This window comes from Panthera uncia, chromosome A2 (genome assembly GCF_023721935.1).
Source record: "Panthera uncia isolate 11264 chromosome A2, Puncia_PCG_1.0, whole genome shotgun sequence".
NCBI lineage: Eukaryota > Metazoa > Chordata > Mammalia > Carnivora > Felidae > Panthera > Panthera uncia.
This window is the reverse complement of record NC_064816.1, coordinates 97,801,124-97,824,945: the sequence shown is the minus strand read 5'-3', so window position 1 is coordinate 97,824,945 and position 23,822 is coordinate 97,801,124.

The following is a 23,822-nucleotide window of genomic DNA, read 5'->3' as shown; positions in this document are numbered from 1 at the left end:
TGCTTTAGTGGGTTAATTGAGAATGTCAACATTGCAAGTCATGTGCTATATCTCTATTCTAATTAGCTGCCACCTACTCCTCCCTCAGCCCCTAGAAATCTAATGTTCACCCTTTAAGTTCCTGCCACAGGGTCTCTGTCCCTTCGGAAGGCACTATTGGATAGAACCATGACCTATGACATTAGTTCTCTCTCCTTTGTTTGGTTCACTAGAAACACTACCACATATCTTGCCCCAACAAATTCCAGGAATATACACCAATGGTATGGTGGCCACTTCTATGCTGCTGCCACAAGCCTCTTTACCATTCTCATGTATGTGTATGCCCTCATCCTCTAGGTCTTTTCCCAACTGCAAGGAACACATTTCAGGGTCTCCAAGGGGACTCATGGAAATCTCCCTCACAAAGCTTGAGACAAAGGAAGTAATACACATGCCCATTCCTTAGAGTAAGGGCAGGGGTACAGATTCACGATTCACTGTCCCTCTCTTCAATTACATCTCTTCACAAATCTTGCCTTCTCTTCCTTCCCCTTAGCCCTTTATATTTTCAGCATGTGAAAAGGTTAGAAAAGTGTGGAATTGGCTCTTGATCATTTCTTCTATGAATTGACCTATGTGAAACCAGTTTTGAAATTTCTCATCCATTAAATCATAGGTGTACTGGTTAAGTTTACATTTCAACTCGGCTAGACTAAAATGTCCACTTATTTAATCAAAAAACTATCTCAAAAAAAAAAACTATCTCAGTGTGGCTGTGAAGGCATTTTTTAGTTTCCTGAAAAGGAAGAGATTCTGTTTCGAGACTGCCTCAGGACTCAAGACTGCAACATTAACTTTTGCAGGAGTTTCCAGCCTGTTAGCCTATCCTACAAACTCCAGACTTGCAAGCCCCCACAATCGTGTGAGCTAATTCCTTAAAATAAATATCTGTAAATCAATCTCTAGCTAGATAGATAGTATACAGAGATAGCTAGCTAGCTGTGGGATTTGAACAAGACTTTCTCACTCTAACGATCATGTTCTCACCACCATAGAGTATTACCACATGCCTATAAAGGCTGAATCCCTACAGCAGTTGTAACTCGTAAGTAGATTCACCCATGAAATCATATATCTAGAACAAGAACAGTTAACTCAGTAATTTTAGGTAGAGATAATTTTATCAACTTGATTGAACCAGTTTGTTGTCACTTGACAAAAATATACCATTCAGATGACTGACTACATTTTGCTTATATTGTCAAGGTATTTGGTGAGGAAATATATTTGTAATAATAGTAAAAAATTTTTTTTAAATTAATTTTCTGAAATCCTTATTCTGAGTGATCTTCATTCTATGCACATTATTGTTAAACATCTATAGAAAAGGTATTATTAGCTTCATTTAACAAATAAGAAAGGGAGGCTTACAGATGTCAAATAAGGTTGCACAATGAATAAGTTTAAATCCTAGCTACATCAGCAGTAAAACTAAAAAATACTACTTACCTCACAGTTTGACATGAAGAATAATATGTGAATAATATATGTAAAAGTGCTTATCACAATTTTAACACATTCTATGTATTCAATAAATATTAGGCCCTTCTCCTTTGCAGAAATAAATATCTACCTAAAGAAATTATACTTACCTGCCTAAAAATTTTATTTTGCTATTAAAATTCAAGAAGGAATTAGAAAAAAAAGTGTGCCAACATGTACCTCTTGTGAGCCTGCTAAGCACCTGATTCTCAGCTATGGCCTCTGATATTAGACACAGTAATAAAAAATCTAGGATATAGAAGTATGGCCCTTCCTAATAGAAAAATAGTTTTAAAAATCAACTAACTGCTCCCTATGTTTTCCTTCACTTTACTTTTGCATTCTTACCCTTATATAAGCAAACAAAATTAGGACAAAATGTCCCATTCTATGGATCTCATCCAGAACTACCCCCATGTTGTCCGTGATGCTTCAGACTTGTAGAAAATTCTCTCATCTTAAAAGAGAGAGAGGGGCACCTGGGTGGCTCAGTTGGTTGAACATCTGACTTCAGCTCAGGTCATGATCTCATGGTCCATGAGTTAGAGCCCCGTGTCGGGCTCTGTGCTGACAGCTCAGAGCCTGGAGCCTGTTTCAGATTCTGTGTGTCCTTCTGTCTCTGACCCTCCCCCGTTCATGCTCTGTCTCTCTCTGTCTCAAAAATAAATAAATGTTAAAAAAAATTTTTTTAAAAAGAGAGAGAAAACAAGAGCTCACTTGCGCACACACACACACACACACACACACACACAAAGCTGTCATCTAACTAGAAGTGGCTTCTTCCAGAAGTTTTTTCCTAAGCCAAAATGTAGGCCTTGACCTCCCTAGAAAGTTTCCTTGACCATATTATCTTTCTGATTGCATGTATATGAGCATTTTATTATGTTGCTGACATCAGTGAGCAGAAAATAGGCAATTAATTTTCCTCTAATCCCAAAAGTGGACACTTACCCCAGGTCAAGGTGGGAAAATATATTGTGGTCATATAACAATGAAGTTTATACTACTCTCCAGGTTTCTGCTCAAGGTAAATTAGCCTGAACTGTTCCTTCATTCTATCAGGACAAAATGTTCTTTCTTCACATGGTACAGACAAATATTTCAGAATATAAGTTCCTCGAACAGCAAGCAGTAAGCAAAGTCAAAGCACAAAGCAGCCTGATCATTCATCATTTACTAACCGGCTATCTTTTACACCAGCAAAGTACCGGGTTTGAACCCTACCTTTCATTGAGCAGTGCTGAAATAGCCAGAGTTATAGGGTTAAAATTGCAAGTGATTTGAAACATACTTTCTTCCTTGGCTGGTACAGAAGGCTCAAAAGGATATATCCCTCCAAGTAAGTTAACTGCTGCCCCCTATTAAAGACATAAAAAATCCCACAATATAACCCTAGCCATGACTAAAGCCTTCTAGTTCAAAGAGTCACAACCCCTTAATCACAAATTTGCCCTGCCTCACAAAGACAGTTAAGACAATGGTGGGTCACATGTTGACCCAAGATAAGATTCTGAGAGGTCATGGATAAAATAGGAAAGTTTATTTTTTGAAAACTAACTTCCCGAGCTCATTAGTTCTGATAGATTATATTTTAGAAGAGTATAAAGAAAAGGCCTTTCCTTCTTTTTTCTTTCTGTCTCTTTCACTTAGAACACTCTGGATACAAGGGAAATAATCAATAAATAGAGCTTCCAGCCAAACTTAAGGGGATGAACTGGTAAATGCTAAGCCTTGGAGCATTAAGAAGTCTCATTGTGCAGTTTCAGAACAATTTCCATGTCATTAGCTCTAACTGTTCCCTCCACCAATGGGACCGACTGTCAGAAACAACATCAGCATTGTTTTACTTTCCACTCTCAGCCATGATAACAACAACAACAATATAACAATAATGATGATGATGCCACATTCCATATGTGTGACATATTCAAGAATACGGAGTTTATTTATATACCAGTTGATTAAACTCCATGAAGGCAGGAATCATGAGTGTCTTATTCATTGTCATGTTTGCCAAAGCCTGTCAAAATGCCTGATTGGTAAATATTTGTTGAATAGACAAATTAAATATCTCATTGGATTCTCAGAAAACAATGTCCCCCAAGTAAATTATTAGTTCCATTTTACATAGGATAAAACTGAGATTCAGGAAGTAAGCAGTGTGCCCAAGGTGTACACATAGTGGCTGAGTCAGAAGACAAACTGATTTAGTATTCCAATTCCAAATTTAGAATTCATTCCCCTACAAGTGCTGCCAAACTTGATGAGAGCTACATCGTGGATAAGGCAAGTAATAAGATTAGCATAGTCAAAGTGTAGGAGCAACTATGCCTTTGAAAAGAATGGCAAAAGAAAAAAATTTTTAAACTCTAAGGTCAGATCACAATAAAAGTGTAGTGAGGAGTCAAGTTCAAGAGATTGGTCATTATTAATCAAATTATAGATCAGCCCCAATAGCCACATATTTTCTTGCACTTGCACTCACGAGACCCTTTTGTAAAACATTCACAGAAAAAGATCAATACCTCTCTGGAGGTAAGTGGCATAAATTATGTCTCAACATATACACCACAGGAGTTTTACTGTGTGTTGTATACAGTAATTGCATTTTATAGATGGCTGTGGAAAGCTTCAGTCCTCATTGATTTTGATCATAAACTAAAAGGCGACAAAAAGAAAAGAACAGCACTTTATATGAAGAAGTCAGTCAGCTGAAGCTGCAAAAGAAAATGAAAATTTGGCATGCTGAATGTGATCAATTCATGTTTCTTGGAAAATGAATGTAGATATTTGAGTGCTTCCATTATGAGCTGGTGGCAAGGCTTTAACAGTACTATGAGAATCTCTGTTCATCTAATAGTCAGTGGTGGTACCTATCAGCAGGATTTAAGACGACAGGAAGCCAGCCTAAACTAGAGCTCTTTCTAGCTTGCTACATTATGGATGCCATTAGAATGGCTTATGAACCACATTAACTGAATATTTGTGTTTTTATTATTGCATTTAATGTGTCTTTGGGATTTACAATCAAAATTAAATGGAGATTGTGATGTAATCTGGGGCCATCAATATGTCACTAATACTTCTAACTTCCAGAAGCATATTTTTCAAGCATTGCTCTCTTGATTTCCTTCATTTCTTCATGCCCTTCGCAGCAAGCAATTCTGAAGGGATGTTAATGCAGCATAACAACTCTTTACCCTGTTTCAAGGCCAATTTTGCAATATGGGCAAAATGATTGGAAATGGAGTCCTGAAAATACTGAAGCCATCTGTCAGGGACTCAGTTAAGAAGATCCACACTGTTTCACAGCCAAGGATGGGGATAAATTATGCCTGGCTGGAAATGTCCAAAGCAAGTAGATTCCCATTCAAACTTATTAAGATGAATTACAAAAAATTTTTGTTATTCATTGCCCTGGTAAAAATCACACTTTTAGATGATGACAAATCATAGCTACCCTGATGAGGAAGAAGGCAAATGGTGTATATTAGCCAAATTTTTTTTTAAGTAAGTAATATCTAAAGTAGGTGTCACTAAAAGAAACCACAATATTCTGTCAAAATATCTGTGGACCTATTTACATTCATAGACACAATCCTGTGAAATGTTCCTGTGCATTTTGTAAAAATAACCCTGTTAATATTTAATCACAAACTCCAGAAGTACTTGGCTAATATTTATTCATGAAATGTATTTGGTAAAATATTAAAGAACAGGAGGGTGGGGCTGTTGTGATTAAATTATATGGCTTGGGATGTCAAGCTTTAGAATAAGTTAAACACTGTGCCTCCTTCCTCCTTTAAATATTTATTGCCATTATAAAACTATTGACATCTTACAGAGAAAACAGGAATTCTCGCATTTTTTAACACGGATTTTTATACTAGTAAATAGTGCCACTCAAAATTTTCCCACGAATGTTGGAACTGATCTGCTTCACAGGAAGCAAAGACCTCCCTGGTTGTTAAGTGTTGTACCACACAAATGAATCATCACTTCCACATTCCCTCACTACACAAGGCTGAGTGAGAAGGAAATACAGTGCTCTTTCTATGAAGTACTAAGTAGACAGTTTGGTTGCAAAGTTGCAACTGGTGAGTTAAATGTGTTGGGAAAACAGCCCGTGCCATATGTGAGGACAATTTCTGTACTAATCCAAGTACTGCTGATGGATTCTTTTAGTTTCCCTCCATTTCTTTTTTTTTTTTTTCATTTAGACTTAATCTGAAGTACTGCCAAAGTGAGTTGGTTAATTTTTCTCTAGGTATCATTCATAAAAGCCCTTTTTATTAACAGAAAAGTAGTTAGATATACTGTTTGAAGAATTATAAAAGTTGAATGTCCAAATCAGAAGCTTACCTAGAGAAAGATGTTCCAAAGAGTAAGATTAGGTCATTAGGCAACCCAGAAGGAACCTCCCTCTCAAGGCAGGGTTGTGCATTTCTGGCTTTACCAATGATGATGTAATAGGACTTGAGGGTGGGAGGAACCAAGATGCAGATTCAGAGGATCAATGTGGAATTTGGCTTAATTAAGGGCCAAATCACCCTGAACTAGATGTCAAGTCAAAATAGGATCCAGCAAAGCTATTGAGATGCAAAGAAATCCTCCCCATCCAACCACTGATATATGATTTATAAACTGATAGATCATATTATGGTAGTACATAAATATTTAGTATGTAATATTATATTTATAAGATAGCATAGTATGGTACAGTGGAAAGGAAGGAAAAGAAGAAGTACCTACTATAAGCTAATGCTTTCTATGCAGTATCTTCATACATCCTATAAATTAGACATTGTTATTAAGATTAAGCAGATTAAGAACAAGGAGTGTACCAGATAAAATGATGGGTAAAAAAATTTCCCTAAACAGGTTTATAGTCCAGTGGCAGGGCCTGATAAGTACCTCGTCCCACCATGCTACAACCGATGAACTTTATAAGCCTTGTAATAGCTCTCTGTATTTTTTTTAACATATATTACTTCAAGTCACCCTCAGTATGCTACAGGTGAGGAAATTAAGGTTTGAAAATTTTAAATGAGTAAGTGTTGGAAGAAGAACTCAATACTAAACCTTCTAATATTAAACTAGGAGCTCTCTCCACTGGCCCACACTATCTCAAGATCTCACATCTCACCCCAGATGGGGAAATTATCCTACCTAAGTGAATTCCAAAATGTTATTCTCTAAGACTTCCTATTTTAGGTAAAATTACTTATTTCAAGACAAGGTGGTAAGTAAAGTTAAATGAAAAGACTTACATTTTAGGGGCACCTGGGTGGTTCAGTCAGTTAAGCATCTGACTCGCGGTTTCTTCTCTGGTCACGATCTCATGGTTCATGGGTTCAAGCGTCGGGCTCTGTGCTGACAATGTGAAGCCTGCTTGGGATTCTCTCTCTCCCTCTCTAGGCTCCTCCCATGCTTGTGCTCTCTCTCTCTCTCTCTATCTCAGCATATATGAACATTTTTAAAAATTTTGTAAAGACTTACATTTCAGGAAACTCAAATCTTCCACAGTGATTTAAGAAATACAGTATTAATTCATAAGTATTACTCTACTTATGGAGGTGGTTATAAAATGAAAGAACAAAAGAGAAACTAAGCAGTGACGTGTCTAACATCCTATTAGCCAGTGAGATGATAATTTGGAAAAGAAAAAGAAGAAAACTAGTATCGATGGGACACACACTACATGCTAGGCACTTAATGTATTCATTCAACAAATATTTATTGAGAAAATATTATATGTCAGGTACTCTGCAAGGCTCTCAGTATACAATGGCAAACAAAATAAACACAGTCCTGTTCTTATATGCATAATAATCAGACAGGGAAAACAGACATTAAATAAATAATCATCTAAATAAACAAATATGAATTATAAATCATAAGGGCTATGAAAGAGAAATAATAAAGGGCAGGTAATTTAGATAATGAGGAGGTCAGGAAAAGCTTAACTAAAAAAATTATATTTTTATATATAAAAAAGCTTAACTAAAGAAATTATATTTAAGCTGAAGTAGGAATTAATCAGATCAAGAAAAATGGGAAGGCCTGTCCAGGTACAGATAATTGTATACCAAAACTCCTGAGATAACAAAGAGCCTGACATGTACAGGAACTGCAAGATTATGGAACCAAACATTGAGAACAAAAGGGGAACAGCACAGGATGAGTCTGGAGAGGAAGTCAGGGGCTAGATCCAGTTTAGCATGCCTGTATCATCTAAATCAATTACGTGAAAGAGGTACGTCTCTATTGTGTCTGTCTTACAGATGAGGAAACAAAGATTTAGAAAAATTAACAAATTCTCTGAGTTCACACAACTAGTCAGTAGGAGAGTAGTCTTATTATAAGAATGTATCCTTTAAGAAAATGTCCCTTCCCTTCCAGATGATTTCTTCCAAGTGAGAGACTCCACTAGCAGAACAAGCCAGATATTCTCCACTCCTGCAGGAGCAACTTCATCCAATAGGTGAGTTTGGAAGGTGAAAGGGGGTGCTCAGAGCCTAGGTTTTTCTTCCTCTCTTTCTCTTCCTTAAAGAAGCACACATCTGCTCTGGTCTTCCTTGTGTTACATTAGGAGTCACACAATGCCATTCTGCTGCTTGTGGCTTAGGGCAATTCTCCCCAGTTCTACCTTTAGAATGAGGAAATCTGGGGCACCTGTGTGGCTCAGTTGGTTAAGCATCTGACTTCGGCTCGGGTCATGAACTAGTGGTTCGTGAGTTTGAGCACCACCTCAGGTTCTGTCCTGTGCTGACAGCTCAGAGCCTGGAGCCTGCTTCAGATTCTGTGTCCCCCTCTGTCTATGCCCCACCCTTGCTTGTGTGCTCTGTCTCTCTCTCTCTGTCTTTCAAAAATGAATAAACATTAAAAAAAATTTAGAATGAGGAAATTCATTTGCAAGCAGATAAAAGCCACACTTTCCAAAGTCAGTCAGAAAAAGACAGATATCCTATGTTCTCACTCAGATGTGGAATTTGAGAAACTTAACAGAAGACCATAGAGGAAGGGAAGGAAAAACAAGTTATAAACGAGAGGGAGGCAAACCATAAGAGACTCTTAAATACAGAGAACAAACTGAGGGTTGATGGGGATGGGGGAATGGGGTGGGGGCGGGGAAAATGGGAGGTGAGCATTGAGGAGGGCAGTTATTGGGATGAGCACTGGGTGTTGTATGTAAGTGATGAATCATAAGAATCTACTCCCAAAGCCAAGACTACACTGCATACACTGTATGTTAGCTAATGTGACAATAAATTATTTAAAAAATTAACAAAAGCGTACGCTTTGTAATACAAGTACAAAAAGGAAACTGATTAATATGCCATATATCTTTCCAATTTTAAGAAGCCATTAAAATTGTATACATATATTTTGAAAAAAAAAAGAAATAGAGATATTTTGGACTCATCTTTTCTGACACCTTTCAATTGGTTCAAATTCAGGTAGGGAAAGTAGTGATGTTTATGGGGACATCTTAAATACCATAATATAAGTGTATTTTTAAAATCTAAGAAGTAACTCTTTTTCTAAGCATTTTATCCTAGCAAGTCAGCTTGGAAATGGCAAACCAAGTAGGTTGAAACTGATCTTTACAACCAGCGCCAATGCCAGATAAACACCAATAATGTTTAACCTATCAAATGGTTCTGGCAGCTACTGTTCTTGTTTTTATGACATTGATTTGAGCTTATCAACCCTGGACTCCTCTCATTATCACAGAGGGTCCTAATCAATACCTGAATCCAAAATGTTCTCTTCAGAAAAATGATTTGTAGTTAATTGCCTCTTGTACACTATCTCTGGTGAATCCCATGAAATGTATTAGCCTGAAGTTGAAAAAGAGGTTTCCCTTTTTTAACATATTTAAAACACAGAAAAAAAGTTTACCAAATGGAAAGTTAAGTCTTTTAAGCCCTCCCCCGCCTCTACCCTCCAAACAAAACACTACACCTCTACTCCTATCCCACTTCTATCACCACCTAGGTCCTGAAAGGGAATTGAATCTCATGGGACCTGGAGAAGAATAGGGTAGTTCTTTGTGTCATCCTTCAGTGGAGCAAAGGCATGGACGTAATGAGAAATCCAAAGTTTCTTCTAAAGAAACTTCTGAGATCCCTATGAACAGGATGCTCTGGAGGATGAGCTGACAAGCTATAATCTAGTTTGACTTCGGTTTGAGGATTGGTCATGTCTTCTTCCCTTCAGTCAGAAGCTTAGATTTTGCAAATTGCTTAGGTGACGGTCTCTAGATCTCTGTATAGTATGAAATGACAGAGGTTAAAGGTCATTGTTGGAATTTGATTACATCTGGAATATAATTTTAAGGTTAAAAAAGTCTATTACAGAATGAACAATATTTTTGCTGGATGAAAAAAGACGAATTTTTTTATTGAGGGAAAAGAGAAAAATTACACAAACTTACATATGCCCATTTTACTTCACTGCTCTCCAAAGTGATAGTTTATTGAAGATTTTCTTTTTTTTTTACATTTATTTATTTTTGAGAGACAGAGACAGAGCACAAGTGGAGGAGAGGCAGAGAGAGAATGAGACAGAATCTGAAGCAGGCTCCAGCCTCTGAGCAGTCAGCACAGAACCCAACGCGGCACTCGAGCTCACAAGCTGTGAGATCATGACCTGAGCTAAAGTCAGACGCTCAACTGACTGAGCCACGCAGGCACCCCGAAGATTTTCTCATTTTTATTGAAGCTTAGTTCAATGAAGTTCAGGGTAAATAACCCTAAAGCAACGTATGAGCTGGTTATGTTGTGTATTGTTTAAAAAGGGGAGGGCTAATTTCATTTCGATTATTGCTTTGTTAAATTTTTTTAAAAAGATATTTTTAAAATCTCTAACTTACATTTTTCTCACTTTGTTAAAAATAAGGTTCAAATGCTTTGCAGAATTCACACACAAATCCAAAACCTATTTCTTGACAGCTGCCATCACTAAGCCCTGAGACACAGGCATTGCCATCATCCAATTTGATGGTATAAGCAAAGACAAGCTACAGCCAATAAAGCAGTCCAAATATTTCAGGTACATAAATCAAACTATTTTGTTTTACCAACCCTTAAAAACCTAATAAAATCCTGGTATGTAAGGTCCAAGATATAAAGTACTAATTTGTAATTTGCTGAGCACAGTTTGAAAACAACTGTGATTATGTGAGATCCGTGAGGCAGAGCTGTGTGTTAGTGACCTTTGTAATCCCAGCACAAAGGTACCCCAGGCAACATCATGCCTAGCACATACAGGACACAAAACAAATTTCTATGGTCCTTAAGAGAGCGTATGGAGGATTCAAGGTTTAATGAAACAGATGGCTCCGTAGACAACACAGCTCCATAGACTGTGAGAGACATTTCTGATGTCCTCTATAGTCTACTTGTTAAAAAGAGACAGTGAGAGAGAGAGAGAGAGAGAGAGAGAGAGAGAGAGAGAGAGAGAGTCACTTACTCTAATTATTGGCTATGCTTGCTTGCATAGACAAGGGTATAAACTTTGATTATTTCTAATGTATGATTAAAAAAATTAATCCAGGTATTGAGAGAGAAGTCTTCTTTGCTCAGTTAGAATCATAGAATCTTAAAGACTGAATGGATCTTAAAACTATATATCTGGGCTAATGGTTTTCAAACTGTGTTCCAGGGGACCCCAGGGTTCCACAACTCTGGGACACTTGCAGAAATGGTCAAATAGGCAGTCCTCTAGACATCCCACTCCCTTACAATTTAGCACAGTTCCTCTTATATATCCCAATTATATAACAGGGTTTCATACGATTTTATTAGTAAATGTGGTTTCAGGTACTAAAAGCAATGCCTGACACCCACTCATATAATTCAACACTCTAATTTTGCAGATATGGATATAGATTTCAAACACCCAAGATGTCATAAACAAAAACCCAGACGTGCTAAATCCCAATCTACCGCTTCTTTCATATTCTTTCACAGCAATATTCATACTGGGAATTATAGGTATTTACTTAAAGTACCTAGCATCTAATACTTCCTATAAGTCTAGGAAATAGAGAAGCAGATATTTTCAATATATTACGTTGCTAACAGCTTATATGTGTTTCACAGTAGGCAGTTTGCAAAGGCATCCACATACATTTGTTTATTCTTGCATATTTATAACAAACCTGCAAAGTATTTAAATTGGATAGTCCATTTATTCTGATGAGGAAAACTAATTTCCAAAGAGATCAAATGTAGTTGTAGTTAACTGGTAAGTAGAAGAGCTGAGACAAGAACATAGTTCTTCTAACCATTCTATCCAAGACTCCATTCATTTCAGTACTGGGGCAAGGCCAGCTTACCAGTCTCTTGGGCAACTCCACTTTCACTCAAGCACCTCTTACTAAGAACAGGAAAAAGGATGCAACACATAGGCTAACTCATTGATTGGACATATTAACAAGTATTCTGAGGTTGAGTACTGATTTAGCAAAAAGGAGTCCATGTTTATGATCAATATCAGCCTTTGGCACAGGAAGGGAGAAATGGAGCCATGCACGTCAAATCATCACCATCCTTTATTTAAAATGCCAAAAGATCAGAAGAGAGAAAGAGACTAGAACGCTAAATCTTAAGTCGCAAGCTAGCTTTCCCTTTAAGTCACATTATCTGCCAAGTTAGGCTTGGAAAGCCCAGAAGGAGACATAAAGACCCCAAAGCCATATGAAAAAATAAGTGCTTCTAGATATTTTCCTTGCCTAAACAGTTCCCAGCTAAAAACAGAAGTAAGTGGGCCTGACTAGAGGAGGTATGATTGTGTGGGAAATGGACTTTAAAAAAGGGAAATGAAACCACCCTCATTTGACTGAGGCACAATCAGATGGCTGTGTTTGGGCACTGCTGACAGGGGCCAGATTCCACACACTCATTTGGGAAAGCCAGCGAAGCTCACGGAAACACTCTCCCCTGTAATTTAGCCCCAGCTGTTCAAGCTGAGGCTGCTCTTTAAAGTGAAGCAAACTGGCGAAAAAGCTGAAGTTCAGCAGTTTCACTCTGTTGGGCCAAAGCTTCTGCAGAGTCCCAGCCCACGGATTCTGCTACGTTGGCCAGATGCTCAGGGCCTCCCAAGCCAGTCTTACAGGGAGTTCCGCAAAAAGTCAACAGAACTCCATGTGCATTAGGTCCAGGCCAAAATGAAGCTGCCCAAAGAGGGTACTGGGTCCTGCTCAGCCTGGTCTGAGGCACAGAGTCTGCTCTATGCAAAAACTTCTGAAATGGAAATCATCAGGATTCATTTCAAAAACTAGTTATTAGACCAAGATAAAGCATTTTTATGGTGGTAGAGGGTATTTTACTTTCAACCTTACAAAATACATTGCTTCCTCTCAATGAGAACTTCCTCCAGATAAAAGGTTGCTAAGTTACAAACAAATCCAAAAGCAATGAAAATGAACTATTTTACCTCTGACCTCTGTTTTTCATTTCACAGTATTTATTTCATTCCCCAATACTCCCAAACCCTCAAATTAAAAAAAAAAAAATCTTTCCCAATTACAATCAAATGTCTTTATGGGAGGTTTTTTTTTTTTTTTTCTGTCTCAAGATGCTTCTATGCCCATACGATCACCATTGCTTTGCACCTTTGCAAATGCCTCTGATATATGCTCCAGGAGCTAATGCAAAAATCTTTGCCTTGAGCCCTCTCCAGTCAGTCTGGCATTATCTATGAAGCAGTTTATTCAACATGAGTTCTGCAAAGAAGAGAAAAAATTGTTGACTGGTGTAATCATTGCAGGGTATTTCTTTTATGTTTTTAGATGTTGACTGAAAAGGCAGACCCTGAATGGAGTTTCAGAAATCTTCATCACTGTCCATGAAAGAGGCTGCTGTGGCTCCTTCAACAGTGAAGACAGTATATGTGTGACCCTCATCCCTAAGCACCAATGTACAAATGAAACCTCACTACTTGAGCCTCTCATGTCCAGTTTCTATCAGTAATTGAAATGTCTGGAAGATAAAAAGGATCTCACCATGAAATGAAAAAATAATTCCTTTAGAAACATCCATTTTGACAATGACTAAATGTGTGGACCATGATTGCAAACACTTAGTGAATCACTAAGGAAAACAAGGTTTAATTTTTACAACTGCTTTTGGGAGGGAGAGTTTGCCTTCCACAATGTACAAGTCTTGGTGACTCATATTTCTTCTTACAATTCCCAGGTGGCCACATTCACACAATGGATGGATAGATTAAATAAAGATCAATTCCAGCTTCTGGAAAGTACAGCTTGCAGTCATTGTTAGCAGCTATTCATGGAATGTTAAGGCATAAGTAAGCCACTTAGGGCAGTGGTTTAGTCCACTGAGATTTATTGCCCAGTTCCCTGGCACCCCAGTGTTAGAAATTCTCACTGATGACAACAAGCCCATTAAGTCATGTTGTTTTCCCTGGAGGCACATAAAATGCAGAAAAATGCTGGATTTCAAAAGGAAATTATGTCTGTCTCATGTAAAGATGGATTTGTCCTCTACTTTAAGAGTTTCTGGACTTTAGGCATTAATAAGATCTCAGATCACATATACAAGCAGAGGAAGAACCACAGAATTTACTTAGGAGAGGAAATAAAAATCCCATCCAATTTCATTTTCCTTTTTTAAAATAATTGTAAAACAAATTGTAAAATAAAATACAGAGAACCATACAAAACTTATGTATAGTTTAACGAGCTATTACAATGCAGACATCCTGCAACCACCACCTAAGTCAAGATATAGACCTTTTCACAGCCACCTAAGAAACTCCATGCATGTGCACCATCCATATCTCAAAACTGTACTCTTCCCAAAAGTTATAACTATCCTAATTTTTATAGTAATCACTTCTTTATGATTTTAACACATAAGTGCACATTCCTAGACCTCATATTTTAGTCTTGCCCATTTTATTAAATCTGATACATTTTTTAACTCTCTTTTAATGCACAGTTTTCACAACTATTCTTTTCTTTGCCTTTCACTTTCTTTATTCTAGGATCTGGGCGGTCCCTGAGTGGGTCAGTCGGTCATGATCTTCAACTCACGTCATGATCTTATGGTTTGTGGGTTTAAGCCCCACATTGGGCTCTCTGCTGTCAGCACGGAGACCACTTTGGATCCTCTGTCTCCCTCTCTGCCTCTCTCTCTCTCTTTCTATCAAAAATAAATACATGTTTAAAAAAAAAAAGATTTTATTTATTCAAGAATCTGGGCATTTGACCTGCAGAGCTTCTCATGGCCCCTGCTGATGGAGATGGTACACAGAGTTCAACATGCTCCTCTGCCCTGTGTATTTCCTGAAAATTGGCAGCGGGATCGAGAACCTTGACTAGGTCTGGGTTCCAATATTTTGCAAAGATTCTAATTAGTGTGGCCTTTCATCAAAAAGCATTTAATGTCTGATGATCTCTCTTCTTCTGTTCGCAGCTGTTGAACTTTAATACATAAATCTAGTAATTCATTTGGAGTGTGTAAAATGGTGATAATGAAATTTTATCCAGTATTTTTCATTTACTAGTTAAAATATTTTATAAGTAAATGCTCATTCACTATTTGGTTTCCCAGTGTTTCATATTGGAAAGGCAGTATAAATGTTTCATTCATTCCCTTTGCTTGTCCATTTTCAAAAAAATAAATTGGTTCTCTAGGATTTTCTGAAGGTGGCTAGGTTTTTTAAATACAATTATATACTTGTGAATTTAAGCATAATTTATAGGGTTTCATTCTATTGGAATTATTATTTCTTTTGAAGCTTAAATTGTCCCAATGAGAAGCTCTTTTTTTTTTTATTTTTTTAATGTTTTGTGTTTTTTGTTTTTTTTTTTTTTTTTGAGAAAGAGACAGAGACAGAGCTCAGGCGTGGAGAGGGGCAGAGAGGGAGGGTGACACAGAATCCAAAGCAGCCTCCAGGCTCTGAGCTGTCAGCACAGAGCCCAATGAGGGCCTCAAACCCACAAACTACAAGATCATGACCTGAGCCGAAGTCCAATGCTCAACCAACTGAGACACACAGGCGCCCCTAATTTATTTTAAGTTTATTTATTTCTTTTGAGAGAGAAAGTGTACATGCGAGCAGCGGGAAGAGCAGAGAGAGAGGAGAGAGAACTCCAGGCAGGTTCCGTGTGCTGTCAGTGCAAAGCCCAATATGGGGCTCAAACCCATGAACCACAAGATCATAACCTGAGCTGCAATCAAGGACACTTAACCAACTGAGCCACCCAGGTCCCCCACAACGGGAAGCTCTGAAAGTTGGTTCCTGAGTTCTTTTACATGACCCCAGTAGTTTCTGATATGGTATGACAAGATGTTCCAAATGAATCTTGTACATTTCTTGTCCCAGACCTACAATTAGCCATTTCTCCAAGTCCCAGTTTCTTTTAAAGGGAAATGTTATTTCAAATCCACCACAATCTGGATGTTAGGTGTACATTTGCCCCTAAATTGCTCTTTGTTTCTGGGCCTCTCTAGTAGGGAGAGAAAGGAAATAGATACACATACTTATACATATTTATACATATGCAATGTTTCATAAGTTCAAATTGGTATCTGCAATTCAAGAATATAGGGTTTTTTATTAAACCCCTCAGACTACACCTATATCTCTTTCTTCCACATGAAAAATTACAATTCTCAAAGAGAGTGTAGATGGGATGACAGAATTAGAAAATTACATAATTGCTCATGTACTTTTTCTTTTATTAGAAGTATAAGTGTCTCAGAATAACAGTACAAATACTACCACCACCAATATAATTAATGAGAACAGTTTTGGGGTGTTTATTTGCATATGCTTTCTTATTTGTGCTCCCATGTTTATAGTTAACCTTTAAGTACATTTTATAGCATACTGCTATTTTATAAATACTTGCTCCCTTCCAGACCTCATTTAATCTTAGCTCTATTTGTAACTATATCTTTAATACTCATCACAAGTCATTATGGCAATGTCTCTCTAGTTATCCTCTTTGTTTGAAGTTCATTCTCTAGGATATTCCTCAGAAAAATCTGATGGGAACAATATTCTTTGGGTCATTGTATGTTAATCACAGTCTGTGGTCCTATACTTGAAAGTTATAAAAAGCTTTGGCTCACATTTTTGTTTCTTTGAATTTCTTAAATATGTTACTCCATTTTCTTCTGGCATAAAACATTGCTGTCAAAAGAAAAGTGTGATGATAATCTGATTTTATTTCCCTTATAATTCACTTTCTGTTTTGTCAAGATGTTCAAATAATTTTATTCACCAAATTTTACTGGAATATGCCTTGGCATTATTTGTTCTGGATTGATATTCTCAGATACATCTTCCAATATGCAGTTTCAAATCTTTTTTGAATTTCAGGAAAACTTTCTTGAATTAAGTTTTTAGAATTTGTTCTCGTCTGTTCTCTTGGTTTACTACTTCAGGGATTCCTATTATACTTGTGATGGATCTTCTTTCTTTCAAAACTTCTTTACTTCATTTCTTCCTGACCATTAAAATTTTCCTCCTTTTCAACTTATATCTCTTTTAAGAAAGTGTCTGTTATTCATTCTTGTTTATTCTAATTTAGTCTTTATTTTTGAACTGATTTTTCTTTTATTTCTGATTCTTTCCTGAGTCACATTCCCTCATTTCTAAGTATTTTTTTTATTCTTCTTTGATTGATCCATGTATTGAATCATTTTCTTAATCTTTAGCTTATTTTTACATAATATATTACAGTCTTTAATTCTTTTTAACTATATCTTTTTGGTGACTTTTTGGAGGAGATGGAAGAAGAAAAGTTTTGCAAGTGCCCTGCAAGCTACACCTAACTAAACAATCCAACTCAAACCCCAGAGAAATCTCCATCTGCAATGTCTCCCCAATCATCATGCATTAATTATTTTATTCATTCAACAAACATCTAATGAGTTAACTCCTATATGTGTGCAATAGATCAAATTACCAATATGATAATTAATGATTAATAAAATGAATGATTATTGGAAAAGACATGGTCGAGGCCACTATAGATTTACAACCTCATGGTGGGGGGAGGGGGGTCAGAAAAATCAAATAGGTAACTATAATGAAGTCCTCAAAGAAAATCTACTTCTGTGATCCTCAACCTTCTTCTACCATAACATACATAAGGGATGGAAGAGCAATAGATAATAGTCTAACTAGGCAGTGAAGATTTTTCAGCTCAGTAAACATGTTTCCTTACAGTAGCACATCAATCAGTTCTCCACATGATTTCAACACAGCTATCCTCCCCACCAACACTCCTGCAGCAAGAGGTGACTCGTATTAAGAATCATTGGGGGGCACCCGGGTGGCTCAGTCAGTTAAGTGCCCAACTCTTGATCTCAGTTCAGGTCATGATCTCACAGTTGATGAATCTGATTCCTGCACGGGGCTCTTCACTGACAGTGTGGAGCCTGCTTGTGATTCTGTCTGTCTATCTGTCTGTTTCTCTCTCTCCCTCTCTCTCTCCCTCTCTCTGCCCCTCTCTGGCTCGCTCTCTTTCTCTCTCTCTCTCTCAAAATAAATAAATAAATAAATAAATAAATATCATTGGTCTGTATAGGTTAATATCTAAAATATATAGAGACGTCATACAACTCAATACCAAAAAACCAATAATACAATTAAGAAATGGGCAAAGAACCTGAATAGACATTTTTTCCAAAGAAGATACATGAATGGCCAACAGGTATATGAAAAGATGCTCAGGATTACTATTCGCCAATAAAATGCAAATTAAAACCACAGTGAGATATCACCTCATATCTGGTCGAATGGCCATCACCAAAAGAAAAAAAAAAAACAAGAGATAAATTCTGGAGTGAGTGGATATGGAGAAAAGAGAAGCTTCATGCACTGTTGGTAGGATTGTAAATTCATACAGCCACTATGGGAAACAGTATGGAGGTTTCTCAAAACATTAAAAATAGAATTACCACATGATCTAGAAATTTCATTTCTGGGAACACATACAAAGGAAATGAAAACACTAACTCAAAAAAGATACCTGCATCCCTATGTTCATAGCAGCATTATTTACAATACTCAAGACATGGAAACAACCTAAGTGTCCACTGATGAATGAATAAATAAAGAAGGATGGCATGTATATATACAATGAAATACTATTCAGCCATGAAAAAAACAAAGAAATGTTACCATTTGCAACAACATAGATGGACCTTGAAGGCATGATGATAAAGGAAATAAGTCAGAAAAGGACAAATACTATATGATCTCACTTATATGTAGACTAAAAACAAAATAAAACAACAACACTACCAGACTCATAGAAAAAGAGATCAGATTTGTAGTTACCAGAAGTGGGGGACAGGGGGATGGGAAATTGGGAGAAGGTGATCAAAAGATACAAGCTTCCAGTTATAAGATAAATAAGTACTAGGGATGCCATATACAACATAAGGACAATAGCTAATGTTGCTGTATGATATAGAGGAAAGATATTAAGAGAGTAGATCCTAAGAGTTTTCATCACAAGGAGAAAATTTTTTTTTCTTTTTATTAATCTGTTTGAGATGAAGGATATTAACTAAACCTATCATGGTAATCATTTCACAATCTATGTAAATCAAGCCATCATGCTGTACAGCTTAAACTTAAAAAAAATCATTGGTATAACTCAAGCACTAATATGCCATTAACTGTAGAATTATATTAAGAGACCCATTAGAGATGTGATAAAATCAGATACATTTGCATATCCCCTTCTTAAATTATATAATTCACTCTGTCCTATTGAACATCAATATGTGCATCTACACAAAAGGGTAAGAAGGAAAGAGAGTTACTGCTATTTCCCCAGTCATCTTCATCTCAAGGAAATATGTATTCATTCATCCAGCTGAAGTTACAACCTATAGCCATCAGTCACTTGCACTCCAGCAACATAATTAATAAAAAAACAAGAAAGGATAAGTAAACACAAGGTGGACAAATATACCAATCTTCGGGAAGACCAGAATTTTCTATTTTTTTATTGCTTATAAGAACTGTGGGAGTTTGTTGTCCCAGGTCATCTACCAGGAAAGTGCCTCTTTAGAGTGGTATCTCAGACTGTTGTCTCCATTTTAGAACCAAGAAAAATAAAATAAGAAACTCCTTATCAGCTCATTCTCCCACCTATGCAGACACAATACATTTTGGGGAATTGTTTGACATATAGACAAGCCCAAGTCTCACAAAAATGTGACTATATTTGAACTTGGATATCCTCCTTTAGCTAAAATTCTCAGCCAATTATCAATTTGAAATAAAGGTGGGGTGAGCATAAGGAGGGAAGATATTTGTAACCTGCTCCAGAAATCAACTCTGGGAACTGTTCTACACTGTTGTGAGATTTTAAATGCAATGATAGATTTATTATCTTTATTAAGGGAAAGCACATTAATACATTTACTAACAGAAAGCATGTCTTTTGTTGACACACTTCATAGCTAAGGTATAAAAAAACCCAGATGCATAGAGTTGCATTTAAGGATGTCAAATCAGAGGAACTTTAGCATAAAAATTCACTTACAAGTAACTAAAATAATACTATAATTGTTAATATCACCAATAATAACACTAATAATATCAAATATGACTTTGGAAGTCTTGAGGGGAAAGAAAATAAGTGAACATTTGAATACTGTTAGAAAGGGAAGAAAATTAATTTAGTATGATCTCAGATAAGAAATGATTTAGGGTAAGATGGTTCTGTAGGGAGAGAGCCAGAGGGCATATCTGTGCTGGGGACATGAAGACACAAACCTAGCCCTAAAAGGATAGCAAAAGATTTTTTTACTGCACCATGATGTTTATAGCAGCATTATCAATAATAGCCAAATTATGGAAATAGCCCAAACGTCCATCAACTAATGAATCGATAAAGAAGATGCAGTGTATATATATACAATGGAATATTACTCGGCCATAAAAAATGAAATCCTGCAATTTGCAATGACATGGATAGAGCTAGAATGTATTGTGTTAAGTGAAATCAGCCAGAGAAAGATAAATACCATATTTCACTAATATGTGGAATTTAAGAAACAAAACAGATGAACACAGGGAAAAGAGAGGCAAACCAGTAAATAGACTCTCATCTACAGAGAATAAACTGAGGGTTACTGGAGGAATGTGGGCAGGGGGATGAGTTAAGTAGGTGGTGGGTATTAAGGAGGGCATTTGTGATGAGCACCTTGTGTTGAATGTAAGTGATGAGTCACTAAATTCTAAACCTGAGACTCTATTACACTATATGTTAACCAACTGAACTTTAAATGGAACTGAAAAGTGAGAGAGGTAGAGAGCCAAACCATAAGAGACTCTTAAAAACTGAGAATAAACTGAGGGTTGATGGGGGGTGGGAGGGAGGGGAGGGTGGGTGATGGGCATTGAGGAGGGCACCTGTTGGGATGAGCACTGGGTGTTGTATGGAAACCAATTTGACAATAAATTTCATATTAAAAAAAAGAAACAAACACAGAATTGAAGGAAAAAAAGAATACAGTGTATAATACATATAACATTAAAAAAAAAAGAAGTAGGCCAAGTGCTTAAGGGAAGAGAGTGATCAACTGATGGAGAAATAATTGGGCCTTTCTCACACTCAGTGAAAGTGGTACTAAGAGCAGGTACCATAATCATGAACTTCTTTGATGAACTTCCTTTAAATACATATATAATGGGAGAAGGGAATACAAAATCTCTAAAACAGAGAATTAAGAAACCTCCCACAGAAGAATTTAAACTACTTTCAGGATCAAGAGAATAATGTTAGTATCATTTCAGACTCACCCCCACTTCCATTGCCCTAAGAACAAACAAACAAAAATATTCCCTGTTAGCAAGGTGAGTGACAGTTGGAAAAGTTGGGCAGGGGTGGGGGACATGGGTATTAGCTAGAATGGAAACGAGTGGAGATAAAGATCATAGAATCTAAAAGCTTGTTTGAGATACCATTTTACCATGACTAGTCTTACTTCAATCCAATTATTTAGCAATCCCTAATCTACAATTGTATATGTGATATCAGATCTTACTTAATGGGGGAAAAGAGGAAAGGAAAGAAAGGGTGGAGAAGTAAAACAATAAAAATATTGAAAAACACTAGAGTTAAGATACTGAAAGAGGAAAGAAGAACTTCCCACCAAAGAAGAGACACTGAACACTAAAATTTCTCCTATATTCATTCCTGATTACTATGCTCTGGGCAGCAGAAAAGGAAAGCATATGAAAGCCGCCAGCTTCATGTGATTCATAGAGGGCTATTTTTTGGTCTAGTTGGTTTTTCAGTATAGTTATTGCTATTTCTTACAAAGGCTCTCCAATCCATGGGTTTAATTAATTGCAATGTAATTATAAATCATGTCTAAATTAGCCCTCCTATACCTAATCCCAAATATTCCCAAATGACCCATTACTTTCATACCAAATGTAAGTGGTAAAACTTTATATTCTGGTTATGGAACAGAAAGACTCACATCCAAGGGAAACATCTAAGGAAGTACAAAGTCCTGGAGATTCCCTCTGACGAGACCAAGCAGAAGAGTTTAAATAGAGTTTGTGGGGGACAAGTCAGTATGGAAATCAGGCTTCACATCCTAGAGTTCTCTATAAAAGGTTTAAATGCCTGAAGTTTAAGGATTTCTGAAGGAGTCAAGGAAGGTGGAAGCAAAAGCAAAGAGAGTAGGACACTGTAGGAAAACCAGGCAAGAAAATAACCAAAGGTGGCCGCCCACCAGTAGAGGTGGTGTCCAGCTCCAGGATGTTGCTAGGGACATCCCTGCTCTCATACCTGCTTCCCTCCTTATACTCAGGCCTCAGTTGCCTTTATTCCGCCTTTATTCTTTATTCTTTATTCTCGGGAAAGGGTTCATGGAAGAACTAGTGTGGCCACAACTTCATAACACATTCATCTTGAACTCCATCTAAGAGGGAGTAAAAAGCCAGTTTCAGGTGGAAAATGTACTAAAGCTGGAGAGAGGTACATGAAAGTGAGGTTAGAAAAAAGAAAAATGGAAAAGTGTGGGCTTGGATGAAGTAAACTAGAAGAAAAAGGTGAATTATTAGAGCTGAGCTGAGTAAAATGCTATATGCTACTGTGCAGCTATTGAAATCATATTTCCTAATACATGTAGTGATACCAGGGAGATGGTTGCAATATAATCATCAACTACAATAGCAGGTTATGAAATAGTGTACAGAGTATCTATTCACTCTTTTCAATATGTCTAAACATAGAGGTTAGGGTACTTGTGTATATATTAGCCGTGTGTGAGATAGAGATGGGTGAGAAGATAGGAGGAAGTAGAAAAAAGTGTAAGCATGAGTTATTTTGTGTGATGGGATTATGGGAGATTTTCTTCTTTTTTAGGCTTCTCTGTATTGTTTAATTTTGTGTAATACATGAAATAATAATAATAATTAATAAAAATGAGAAAGCTAAGGGGAGCCTGACTGGCTCAGTCAGTAGAACATGTGACTCTTGATCTCAGGGTCATGAGTTCAAGCCCATGGGTGTGGAGCCTACTACTTAATTTTTTAAATTTTTTAATGTATATTTATTTATTTTGATAAAGGGAGGGAGGGGCAGAGAGGGAGGCAGAGAAAATCACAAACAGGCTCCACGCTGTCAGCACAGAGCCTGATGCAGGGCTCAAATTCACAAACCATGAGATCATGACCTGCCTGAGCCAAAATCAAGAGTTGGATGCTTAACCAACTGAGCTACCCAGGCTCCCCTACAGAGCCTACTTAATTAAAAAAAAATGAGAAATCTATGCTACTACTTCTTTTTCTGTATCCTTTTTTCCAACACCCATCTGATGAAAACTTGTGATCAAAACTGTTTGTACCAATTGAAGAGAAAGAAAAAAATAATTGAAAGTATTTTCATAACAATCAACACAACCTCTAAAACTGTCTTCACTCACCTGATTCTCAGTTTCAAGTCCTCCCATGTTCCAAATTATCATAAGGCAAATAAACATCATGAAAAAGAACATCAAACTCAGCTTTCTGACAAGGCAACAGTTAAAATTCATGAGGGTACATTTTGCTGTTAATTGGCCATCCACCATTAGAAACCTGGCTTCTTGATTCAAAATAGTCACAGCAGGCCCTCACAGATTGGCTAATGAGCTGTCCACTCACTGGTGAGTCCAGCTACTCATCAAGCCCCTGGGTAATTTGAAGGGAGCTCAGGATACCTGCAAGCAGTTCAAGTGGAAAATGAAATCTGAGTAGCCTATAAACGGGAAATGACATTCTGTCCAAGCTGA